The 13579-nt window shown below is 40.9% G+C and overlaps 1 long non-coding RNA gene across 1 annotated transcript; it reads left to right on the forward strand.

Moving 5' to 3' along the window:
* The first annotated feature begins 1585 nt into the window (after positions 1-1585).
* LOC133548804 (uncharacterized) lies at positions 1586-2233 on the forward strand. The gene is made up of 2 exons (XR_009805976.1): positions 1586-1803; positions 1909-2233. It is a non-coding gene; the product is annotated as an uncharacterized LOC133548804 (long non-coding RNA).
* Positions 2234-13579: the final 11346 nt, after the last annotated feature.

Below are 13579 nucleotides of genomic sequence, written 5' to 3' on the forward strand. Positions count from 1 at the left end.
CATTTGAGAACCACTGGATTATATGACCGAAATATATTCATTTCATGCATTCATTCATTCATTTGTTCATTCAATACTTGAGTTAAAAAAGAAAGCAGATACAAGAGGGCGGGGGCAGAAAGAAGAGTTGACCTTTACAACCTTTAGGTTTGGCTTTACCAGCGTTCCCCCTGTTCTTACAACATAGTAGGGCTGCAAATCTTTGGGTGTCCCACGATTCGATTCAATATCGATTCTTGGGGTCACGATTCGATAATATACCAATTTTTTCGATTCGATTCGATTCTCGATTCAAAAACGATATTTTTCCGATTCAAAACGATTCTGTATTCATTCAATACATAGGATTTCAGCAGGATCTACCCCAGTCTGCTGACATGCAAGCAGAGTAGTAAATTAAAAAAAAAAAAAAAAGGCTTTTATAATTATAAAGGACAATCTTTTATCAACTGATTGCAATGATGTAAATGTGTTTTAACTATTAAACGAACCAAAAATATGACTTATTTTATCTTTGTGAAAATATTGGACACAGTGTGTTGTCAAGCTTATGAGATGCGATGCAAGTGTAAGCCACTGTGACACTATTGTTCTTTTTTTAATTTTTATAAATGTCTAATGATAATGTCAATGAGGGATTTTTAAACACTGCTATGCTGAAATTATAACTAATATTGATACTGTTGTTGATAATATTTTTGTTTCACTACTTTTGGTTTGTTCTGTGTCGTGTTTGTGTCTTCTCAATTGCTCTGTTTATTGCAGTTCTGAGTGTTGCTGGGTCAGGTTTGGTTTTGGAATTGGATTGCATTGTTATGTGTCACGTGCGGGTTGCATTTTAATGCGGGATCGTTCCTGCAACGCAAACGTAGACACTCCGGACAACAACTAAAAGGTAAGAATGATTTAATAACAAAACACTGGTACAAAAACCGACGAAAAGAAACGCGTGGCGAAAGCACAGAAGCTAATGCTAACACTAGCACAGGATCAGGTAACAAGAAACCTAGTAATTACCAACGAAACAGTTGCATACCGCAAACAAGGGACCAAGACCGACTGACGGGACAAGGCAGGCTTAAATAAGGAAGTAATTAACAAAAACAGGTGTGCGTCTGGAACCCTCAGCAGGTGAAATTAATATGTTACCATGGTGACCAAACTGACTCACAAAAGGTACACAAACAACAAAGGGAGTCCAAACTAACAGAAAACAACTAAACTAAACATGATCCACACTACGGATCATGACAGTTATGGTATTACCGTGTAGTGGTTTGTTGGATTGATTAAAAAAAAATAATAATAAAAAAATGAAAAGAAATCGATTTTTTAAAAATGAGAATCGATTCTGAATCACACAGCGTATTTGATTCCATTCGTTTCGTACTTGAATCGATTTTCTCCCACACCCCTAAAACATAGTATTATTATTCTACTTACATGTGTTTCTTCAGGCCAAGAAAATGATGGGTTAAATATGTACTCTCCATAGTGACTAATTATGGCTCTGTGAAACAGCAGTCACAGTATAAGTAAAAAAAAAAGTTATTAAAGTCCCCATTATTATCACACACACTGTTATGATGCACACGCCATCTGCTTCTCCCTCCCCAGCAGTAGCACCTAGAGGCCCCGCTGTTCGCACAGCAAGACACGCCCCCGCACGTGCCGCGCAGACTGCAGCCATGCGCCTCCACAGCTGCCGACAATCACCTATCAACGCAGCTGGTCTTGACGAGAGGCAGCGGCATAAAAACTCACGCCACTGACTGCTCCATGCCGGAACAACCTTTTGATTCAGTAAGCTTCACGGCTCTGGCTCCTCACCTGTGTCCCTCTCTCTTGCTCGTTTTGTCTCCCTCGTGCCTAGTTCTTATCTGTCCTTGTCGTCTGCTATTCCCACAGTACCTCCGTGTCTCTGCAGTGAGCGGTGCGTCTCACCTGCTAAATTCTTTCCCCGGACTCTGACTGCCTCCCTGGACCCTCGACCCCCCGCGCTTGCACCTGGATCTCTGGACGTCTCTCTCTTGCCCCCACGGACCTCGCTAGGATTTTGGACCTCTCTCGCTTCACCCTTCTGGACCTGTTTGCTACTGCAATCAACACACACTTACAACAACCCCAGGTAACTTATATTTGAGTAACTTCCACACATAGCCTTGCATCCACACACATAGTTGCATACACACCCCATGTACTCATCAAGCCAAAATAAAACCTTTGAGCTAGACCTCCTGATGTCGTGCCGTCTCCTTCCCCCAGTATAAACGTAACACACACTAGGTGTGACAAAATAATTCTCTGAATTTGACCCATCCAAATATAATTTTCAGTTCTTATGTGTCTTGTGCATGTTAAAGAATTGACAATAAAATAATCTTGAATCTCGAGTCCATCAAACTTGTTCACCCCCTTGGAGGTGAGGGGAGCAGTGAACAACGGCAGTGGCCGCGGCCGGAAATCATTTTTGGTGATTTGACCCCCAATTCCAACCCTTGATGCTGAGTACAAAGCAGGGAGGTAACGGGTCTCATTTTTATAGTCTTTTGTATTACTCAGCCGGGGTTTGAACTCACAACCTACCGTTCTCAGGGTGGACCACTAGGCCAGGGATTTTCAACCACTGTGCTGCATGAGATATTGTCTGGTGTGCCGTGGGAAACTAAGCAACTTTACCTAATTGGTCCCAAAAATATTTTTTGCACATCAATAATCATAATAATGTGCCGTTATCTAGTGCCTGTGCTATGTAGAGCTTGAAAGGGTAATCTTGTTATACTCCATATCAGTAGGTGGCAGCAGGTAGTTCATTGCTTTGTAGAAGTCGGAACAGGTCGAGGATGGTTTATCGTGATCCCAATATGCAGAGCAAAGCGGGGGACAGCGTGCAGGTAAAAAGGTATGTAACGCTTATACCAAAAATTAACAAAAGGCAAGTCCCGCTAGGAAAAGGCAATGAAGCATAGTGATGGCTATGTAAAACAAAAGAAAAACTGAACTGGCTACAAAGTCAACAAAAACAGAATGCTGGACGACAGCAAAAACTTACGGCGTGTGGAGTAAAGACGGCGTTACACATCCGTACATGACATGACAATCAACAATGTCCCACAAAGAAGGATCACGTATGCACAACTTAAATAGTTTTGATTGGGAAAACAAATCAGTTGCGGGGAATAGCACTCAAAGGAGGGCGTGAAGCTGCTACTGGAGAACACCCACAAAACAGTAACGGTGACCAAAATAACAGCGCAAGACAGGAACTAAAGCACTACACAAAGGAAACAACAACAAACTCAAAATAAGGCACGACAACATGGTGGAGTTTCATTTTTTTAACATTTTCTGCTGGCGGTGTGCCTCCATATTTTTGTTATGTGCCTTGACTCAAAAAAGGTTGAAAAACACTGCACTCGGCCACTGATGTTGCTCTGAAGAAGATATTTACTTTTCATCAAGTCATCAGATGAATAATCAAATAAAATGTAAGATGGTTAATTGCGTGTAATCGACTACCATGTTAGGTGTTGTGTAATTAGCCCAAGCAGATAGATGTGGACAGTTATCCATGCATAAGTGAACTGTACTATATTCGGTACATGAGAAATCAAAGACTGAATATGCAGACTGTTCCTCCACCAAAACATCACGCAAACTGCTTGACATTTACAAATATTTTATTATTTTCGAACTGAGCGGGTCACACATTAAATGGGTTAACAACAGAAAATCAATTCATTGTGTGAGGGCGATTGCCGTAGGTTTCCATCCAAGGTGATTAAACCACCAGACTGTCAGTATTATATATAAGCGGCTCCTGGGAAGGAGGATTTCAAATGTCTGCCTTATCCAAACTGTATCACCAATTATGAAGAGAAACATACTTCATGTCCAATTCTTTAATACACAAGTTATAATTGGTGCAGACGATGTTATATCTGCTCTGAATAATAATGTGTTGTGACCATTTTGCAAGTGGCTCTACTGTAACCAGCAAGTTAATACATTGCAAAAGTGACTGAAAACATGACATTTGCATTCCAGGAGAGTACAGAGGGAATGTACACAAACTGCTTATCCTAGCAGTCTTGTTCAAAGTCTGCATTTATTCTGTATACACTCTATTGGGGTTTAATGGAGTAATGCATCTCTGCTGATCACAGTACTGTAGGAGAAGCGTTATCAAGCTCATTATCTTCAGCTGTCACCATTACAGAGTTTACCTCTCGCTGGAAGCCAGCTGGGATAAGCTCCAACTCACCCTTGACCCTAATGAGGAGACGAGCCCCATAGAATATGGATGGGGGGAGTTGCTACTTTGTTGCAAGTAATGTCATTTTTTATCCTTCGAAGATTTGTTTGACCATTCATCCATTGGAACATCTGTGAGGTCAGAGGTCACCGATGTGTGAGCCATTTTGACATGTCTTTGGATCATGTTTTCTTTGGCCATGTTCTGTTTGGTTTTTGCACACTTTGTGTTTCTGTTTACGCTCCATTGTTTCAGTTACCATGTCAACTCATTAGTTCCACCTGCCTCATCTGTTTGGACTCACGCACCTGTGTTAATCAAGACTTTATCATTTAAGCTTGTAGTTGCCAGGCAGTCAGCCTGGCGTCATCACCCCTGCTCACTTCATGTCATAGATACTCTTGACATTGAATAACATTTTCATGCTCATTATTCATGCTTGATTCATGCTGCTCTTGTCTTGCCACTTCTTTTGCATCTCGGGAAAACAATTCAGGCAGGAAACTGCACCATGGACTCACGCACCTGTGTTAATCAAGACTTTATTATTTAAGCTTGTAGTTGCCAGGCAGTCGGCCTGGCGTCATCACCCTTGCTCACTTTATGTCATAAATACTCCAGACATCGAATAACATTTTCATGCTCATTATTCATGCTTGATTCATGCTGCTCTTGTCTTGTCACTTCTTTTGCATCTCGGGAAAACAATTCATGCAGGAAACTGCACCGTAGTCCAAGTTTCAACACATTTAAAGACCTCGTTTTGTGCAATGAAGGCTTTTTGTCATGCTGGATTAAAAAAAAAAATGCCCACAAATTTTAACCCAAAAAATTTTGTAAAATGTCTTGATATGCTCTGCAAAAACAGTAAATTTCAGGGGAACCTACAGAATAATGTTAGAGCTCATTATGTAAACTGTATATTTAACCACCAGTCGTGGTTAAAAGTTTACATACACTTGTAGAAAACATAATGTCATGGCTGTCTTGAGTTTTCTATTATTTCTACAACTTTAATTTTTTTTGTGATAGAGTGATTGGTGCACATACTTGTTGGTCACAAAAACATTCATGAAGTTTGTGTCAGGCTTGCCCCTGGCAGTTTGTTTGTGTTGTAGTTTTTTCCTGTGTGTGTAGTATTTCATGTCAGTGCTTTTATTTTGTTGGTTTCCTGTCTTTCTCCCTGAGCGCTGTTTCCCCTCAGTTGCGGCTGATTGGCATCTGGCCACACCTGGTGTCAATCAGCCCACTCCTATTTTTACCTGCTTTTGTCCTCCAGTCAGTGCTGGATTATTGTCATGTAATGTCACTTCTGTATTGTCGCTCCTGTATTGCCGTGCCGTGTCGTGTCTTTGCAGCGTAGCGGTAAGCTATATTCGTTAGATGTTTGTAGGTTACTGTTTTTTTTCTTCCTGCTTCCAGTTTGTTTTCATATTACAAGTACGACTTCTGTTTTCCTGGTCGCTACCTGCTAGCTTCCACACTAAGCCCTTTTTCTTTTTGCTAGCTTCCATGCTAAGTTCCTTTTGTTTTCTAGCTCCCATGCTAACTCTCTTAGTTGGTTATCCGCCTCATGCGCGCTTTTTGTTGTACCCCTTTGGTTTGTTCTTGTTTTATTATCTTTATTAAATCATGTTTTTCTATGCAATGCCTGCCTCCATCTCTGCATCTTGGGGTTCGTCACAAACTAACTCTGACAATTTGGTTCTCTTAGGGATTTTTTATGGGTCTACTGAAAATGTGACCAAATCTGCTGGGTCAAAAGTATACATACATCAATTTAATATTTGGTTACATGTCTCTTGGCAAGTTTCACTGTAATAAGACACTTTTGGGAGCCATCCACAAGCTTCGGATTGAATTTTTGACCACTCCTCTTGCCAGAATTGGTGCAGTTCAGCTCAATTTGTTGGTTTTATGACATGGACTTGTTTCTTCAGCATTGTCCACATGTTTAAGTCAGGGCTTGGGAAAGCCATTCTAAAACCTTAATTGTAACCTGATTTAGCCATTCCTTTACCACTTTTGACGTGTGTTTTGTTAAGATCCGTTACTCAGATCTTCACATATTATTGTTTATTTCTCCATCTTTGTTTTCATTCTTCGTTTGACCCTGGTATTTCCTGTGTTAGTCTGTTACTATGGTTACTCATTAGTTCACTTGCTACTCACGATCCCGCACACCTGCTACTAATAATCACCTTCACTATATAAGCCTTCCTCTTTTCTTTGTTCACTCTCGGATCCTAATTTGCCTACGCGCAACAGTGACGACTCTCTTCCTTCGAACGTTTGTATATTCCCGCTAGCTCTTACGCCAAGCCACTTGTTTATTCCAGCTCACATGCTGAAGAATTGTTTTTCTGTTTTTGTGTGCCTTCGTGCCAGCTTAGTTTGTCATTTTACACATCCTAGTTCTCATACTAGCGTTTTTGGTTTACCTTTTCTTAGCTCCTGTATTTTTGTTCCTAGCCTTTTTATTACTTTAATAAATCCATTTATATCTTACCTTGTTGTGTTCATCGCTTCGACGCATCCTCGGAAAAACAACACCGCCAACCATGCCGAAGAAGAATTGTCACAGTTTGGGGTCATTGGCCTGTTGGAACACTCAAGTGCGCCCAAGACCCAACCTCCGGGGTGATTATTTTAGGTTGTCCTGAAGAATTTGGAGGTAATCCTCCTTTTTCACCACATATTAACATTGCTGTATGTATACTTTTGACCCAGCACATTTTCAGTAGACCCATAATAAATTCGTATAAGAACCAAACTTCATGAAGGTTTTTTCTGACCAACAAGTTTGTGCTCCAATCACTCTATCACAAAAAAATTAGAGTTTTAGAAATTATTGGAAACTCAAATCAGCCATGACATTATTTTCTTTACAAGTGTATGTCAACTTTTGACCACGACTGTATGTGTGTATGATATAGGAATATACATCAACTGTTACCATGTTATCTTGTCTGGTTAATTTTGCAGATTTACACATTAGTTCTATATTTTGCTACTTGACACAAGTTAATAGTTAGTATGCTAGCTATTTTGGCAAATTTTGCAGGGATATATACCTCAGAGTCATATATCTTGGTACTTTATGCATGTTAATATTAGCATGTCAGCTTCTTTTGAGCTATTTTGCAGGTAAACACACTACAGTCATATTTTGGTACTTTACACTTATTTTTGACATCTAAACGTCAGCATACTAGCTAGTTTGGCTAACTTTGCAGGTTTACACCTGAGTAATACATGTTGGTACGTTATGCATGGTAATGTTAGCGTATTAGCTTTTATTGCAAGTATGTTATGTACCTCAGTAATATTTGTTTATGCATGACGCATGTTAACTTTAAACTTTTCAGGTATGCACCTCAGTCATATGTGTTGGTACTTGACACATGCGAATGTTAGCATGTTGGCTTTTTTTTTTTAGCATATTTTTACTGGTATACACCTCACAGTCATATTTTGGTGCTTGACCAATGCTAACATTAGCATGCTGGCTTTTTAAATATATTTTTGCGATAAACATCCTCAGAGTCATATCTGTATACATGACACATGCTAGCGGTTTGCATGCTAACATTTTATTTTTCAGCATTTCAGTAGGAGTTTTCAAAATTCACACCCAATTTGTACCGGTATCGTTTATTTCTTATTAAATAATATTTTATTGTTTGTGCATTTTTGGTTGTAGATTATCCATCCATCCATTTTCTACCACTTATTCCCTTTAGGGTCGCGAGGGGCGCTGGTGCCTATCTCAGCTACAATCGGGCGGAAGGCGGTGTACACCCTGGACAAGTCGCCACCTCTTCGCAGGGTTGTAGATTATGTTGTGATTAAATTGATTTATAAAAAAATGCAATTAAACTAAACAATGTTACTTACCAAAAGACTGGTGGACCACACTAATACCAAATTAATGTGTAATCGACAATGAAAGCATGGTATTTTACTGCTGCTGAAAAGAATGTTTGCATTAGCTTGTTGTAGTGCAGGATAAAAATGCCTCGGTGTATGAATTCATCTGATAATTAATTAGAGCGACAGCTCAATTTGAATGGATTATTTAAGAGACAGAAACGGTTCTCAATCTTGATAGGGATTAAAATATTCTGCACTCAGTAAAAAAAAAAAAGCCAACACAAAGCCAGGCAACGCAAATTAATAATGTTGATTACCGCAATGTTGAATTAATTTGCCGAAAGTGTATCACACGTGGGAAAATACACAGAAGGGAAAATGGGAAGTGGAAACATAAGGTTGATAAATCATTGCAAAATTTTTAAGTCTGATGAACAATTACTGACTACATTGAGAATGTACTCACTTATAAATGGGTTGTACTTGTATAGCGCTTTTCTACCTTCAAGGTACTCAAAGCGCTTTGACACTACTTCCACATTTACCCATTCACACACACATTCACACACTGATGGAGGGAGCTGCCATGCAAGGCGCCAACCAGCACCCATCAGGAGCAAGGGTGAAGTGTCTTGCTCAGGACACAACGGACGTGACGAGGTTGGTTCTAGGTGGGATTTGAACCAGTGACCCTCGGGTTGCGCACGGCCACTCTCCCACTGCGCCACGCCGTATGAACGGAATACATTTGAAATTAAAAGAATGTGAGATTTTATCGTGCAAAGATTTGTTCAGTTGAACGGACAAAAATGTGTCAGGCTTTCCCCTGACAGTTTGTCTATGTTTTAGTTTTTTCCTCTGAATTTGTCAGTTTCCTCTGTGTTTAGTATCTCCTGTCTTTAGTTCCTGTCTAGTGCTCTTATTTTGTCAGCTTCCTGTCTTGTTCCCTGAGTGCTGTGTTCCTCCTCAGCTGCGGCTGATTGGCTCCTGGCCACACCTGTTGCCAATCAGCCTGCTCCTATTTGTACCTGCTTTTTCTTGTGTCAGTTGCTGGATCATTGTATTGTCGTTGCCACATATCACTCTTGTCGTGCTACGTGTCGTTTTGTTACAGCTACTACCTGTCATGCTACATTTTGTCCTGGTCGTCGTAGCGGTAAATTGTTTCTGTTAGCATTAGTTATTTCCAGTTTTTCTGTTGGCTATCCACTAGCTTCCATGCTAAAGTTCCTTTTTGTTTTCTAGTTTCCAGTGCTAGCTCCCTTAGTTTGTTATTCCGCCCACGTGCGTGCTTTTTGTTTGTTCTTGTTTAGTTTTAATTAAATCATGTTTTCATATTCTATGCCTGCCTCCCTGTCTGCATCTTGGGGTTCGACACCAAATAACTGTGACAAAATGTTACTTGCCACATGAAGAAACACATTCATGACTGCAAAATGACATAGGTGAGTGTGAAGGTCGACCAATCACCACTCTTTGCTACTTCACTGTAAAGTATTCTACAGTGTATTAACCTTCAAGTAACCGTGGTGAAAATAAGACTTTTGTCCATCTGTAAATGCAACGTACGGCCTTGTAAATCTGTCGACCTTGACTTCCAGGTAGCAGGATGCCTGTGTGTGCGTGTGTGTGTCTGGCAGGGATTATGTCAGGTGATTTTGCATAAAGTGGGCCATGCCTGTTTTGGCTTCAAAAGAATATGGGGTCATGTCAACATTGCTCTGGCAACCCAATCCACTGTGGGTGGAGATTATAAGGGAATTAAGAGCGAATGAACAGTCTAATCCCCTTAATTTGACTCTCTATGCTTCTTCCGCTCATTTTCTCTCAGTTCTTCTTCCCTGCCATGCTTATTTTCACAATTGTGTCTTTCTTCTTCTTTTCTTTATTCTCTCATTTTCATCGACTCAGATAAGTAGTACAGGGATGAGGCCAATCCCAACCAGTATTGGTAGTGGGCAGTGACGTGCGGTCAGGGGAGGCAGTGCCCCTCACCTGTGATCATGCAAAGAAATAAAGTATATAATCCATCCCATCCATTTTCTACCGCTTATTCCCTTTTTGGGGTGACGGGGGGCGCTGGTGCCTATCTCAGCTACAATCGGGCGAAAGGCTGTGTATACCCTGGACAAGTCGCCACCTCATCGCAGGGCCAACACAGTTAGACAGACAACATTCACACTCACATTCACACACTAGGGCCAATTTAGTGTTGCCAATCAACCTATCCCCAGGTGCATGTCTTTGGAAGTGGGAGGAAGCCGGAGTACCCGGAGGGAACCCACGCATTCACGGGGATAACATGCAAACTCCACACAGAAAGATCCCAAGCCTGGATTTGAACCCAGGACTGCAGGACCTTCGTATTGTGAGGCAGACGGACTAACCATTCTGCCACCGTGAAGCCCAAAGTATATAATGATAAAACAATTGTACTTTTTATTTTTTTATTTTTATTTAGCTTCACCAATTTGTATTATTTTTTTCTTCAAAATCGCTTATGATCAGAGACATACGGTGGCATAAGCGAGTCAAGTGCCGCAGCGAGTAACATGTTTATGTGTTGGTTGAGCCATCAAAACGGCAGAGAAAAAAGTCTGATGTGAGGCAAACAGTTCTCGTGCCTCACGATAGGGGCGGGGCGCCTATGATCCCAGACATACGGTGGCCTTAGTGGGAAAGTGCCGCAGGGACTTATTTTTTCCGTCTCGTGCACCCCGACTTTCAACATGGATGACTACATTTCCGCACTTAAACAGTTTTCTAAAGTAGACTTTCAAGTGAAGCAGGAGATAATTACTAAAAGAAGACCAACGCCGGAGCTGAATGGTTTGTTTCAATCAGCAGGACGGAAAGTTACTCGCTCTTTCCAAACGCAGTGGTATATGTGAAAAGACTGGCTTTGTCGATGTTCTGAAAGAAACCGGCTTTTCTGCTTTCTTAGCCTTCTTTTTTCAACCTGTGGAACAGTGTGGACTCAAATGGGATTTTGTGACCTAAATAATTTGCAAAGAAGCCTTACCTAACATGAGCGTTCGGCCGCTAAAAACGTTTGGGATGACGAGGATAGACTTAGTTTTGGATTAACAACGGCAACTCAACGTGAGTGTCCACAATGCTACGGTAAATGAGAACCAAGATATTTTAAAAGATGTCATCAATGCGACCTGCTTCCTCGCCAAACAGCAGCTCGCATTTCGGGAACTATGTTGAACTCTTATAAGACTTTTAAAACTGAAGGAAGTGAAGGAGGACTTTTACCAGGAAGTGATGGCTATTTTTATCCAGAAGGACAGGCGCATGGACTTCATTTATAAGTAAAGGTAAGACGGCGATAATATTATTTTTGTTTTGTTTTTAATAAAATGCACATTGTGTGGGCGACAGTTTGTATGTGTAAAGAATGCAGAAATGAAACATAACCCGTAAACTGCTGCCAACCAAATGGCAAATAATCCGCGCAGAGCGCATACTGTATATTTGTAAAAATAATTCTGATTACGTCAGTGCCTCACCAACTATAAACCTCACCGCACGTCACTGGTAGTGGGTTCCGGTACAGGCATAATTCCCAGATCGGAACGTCCAAGCCAAGCAGCGAAAATATCCAATACCATGCATCGTGTCTTTGATTTAGTGTTTGCTAAAATTATCCCACAAGTTCTACAGTGCCTCTGCAATCACGGTAAACTACTTTCATAGAGAAAACGTGGTAATCAAAGCTGAATAGCTAAGTGCCGCTCCTCAAGATACAGTTGGTAGCAACGGAGGCATGTCTCAATGAATAGGATGAAACTTAAAACATGCTCCGGTTGTTGTTGATACGCTCATTTCGCTGTCAAAAAGGTAATCAGTCGCAGACAGATTATCCAAGCATGTAGAAGACCAGCGTCCAGGCAGGTCAAGGCCAAGCCCACTGCTCCATAGACTCCCAGAGACGTAAGCGTTGTTTTTGCTCCCATTTTTTATGAGTTGAATTCAATGATCTAAACCTTATATTATGTACACAAAATATCTATTCCTATCAAATAGTGTTCACAAATCTGTCTAAAACTGTGCAAGTGAGCATTTCTTCTCTGCCAAAATAATCCATCCCACCTCACAAGTGTGGCATATCAAGATGCTGATTAAAAAGCATAATTGCACAGGTGTGTCTGAGTCTGTACACAATAAAAGGCCAATCTGAAATGTGCAGTTTTATCACACAACACAAAATGCCACAGATGTTGCAATTTTTGAGGGAGCTTACAGTTGGCATGTTGACGGCAGGAATGTCCACAAGAAATCGTTTCTCAATCCATAAGCCGTCTCCAAAGGCATTTGAGATAATTTGGCCGTACATCCCACCAGCCTAACAACCACAGACTACGTGTAACCACACCAGCCCAGGACCTCCCCATTCAGTAGGTGCACCTGCATGATCATTTGAGACCAGCCACTCGGACAGCTGCTGCACAAATTGGTTTGCCTAACCAAATGATTTCTGCACAAACTCTGAAAAAAAGTCTGAGGGAAGCTCATCTGCATGCCTGTTTCCTCATCAGGGTCTCGACCTGACTGCAGTTTGTCGTCATAACTGATTTATGTCGACTGATTGATTGATTAAATGATTGAAACGTTTTTTTAGTAGAGTGCACAGTACAGTACTTATTCCGTAAAATTCACCACTAAATGGTAACACCCAAATAAGTTTTTCTACTTGTGTAAGTTGGGGTCCACGTAAATCAATTCATGGTACAAATATATACTGTCAGCATAATACAGTCATCCCACAGGTTAATCATCAGAGTATATACATTGAATTATTTACATTATTTACAATCCGGGGGTGTGATGTGGAGGGGGTTCAGGCGGGGAGGTTAGGTTTGGTTGATATCAGCACTTCAGTCATATACAATTGCATCATCTGAGAAATGGACATTCAAACACTGTAGTTCTCACTTAGTAGGATATATACAGCAAGTAGTGGACATAGAAGGATCAGAAAGCATAAGAACAAGTATTTACGTTTGATTATTTACAATTCGGGGAGGTGGGATGTGGAGGGGGGAGGGTGTTAGTTTAGGGTTGAAGTTGCCTGGAGGTGTTCTTTTAGTACGCTTTTAAAGGATAGAGATGCATTTTCTTTTACACCTGTTGGGAGTGCATTCCATATTGATATGGCATAGAAGCAGCATGAGTTAAAACCTTTGTTAGATCGGAATCTGAGTTCAACTTGATTTGTGCATCTCCCCCTGGTGTTGTGTTTATGGCGGTCATTTACGTTATGGAAGTAGTTTGACATTTACTTCGATATCAGCGAGGTGTAGCGGATTTTATAGACTAGGCTCAGTGCAAGTTGTTTTACTCTGTCCTCACCCTGAGCCCGCCCACTTTGGAGAAGTGGGTAGGAGTGAGGTGTGATCTGGGGTGGAAATCTAGAAGTACCCTGACTAGCTTTTTGTGGAATGT

Source organism: Nerophis ophidion, linkage group LG03 (genome assembly GCF_033978795.1).
Source record: "Nerophis ophidion isolate RoL-2023_Sa linkage group LG03, RoL_Noph_v1.0, whole genome shotgun sequence".
NCBI classification, from domain to species: domain Eukaryota; kingdom Metazoa; phylum Chordata; class Actinopteri; order Syngnathiformes; family Syngnathidae; genus Nerophis; species Nerophis ophidion.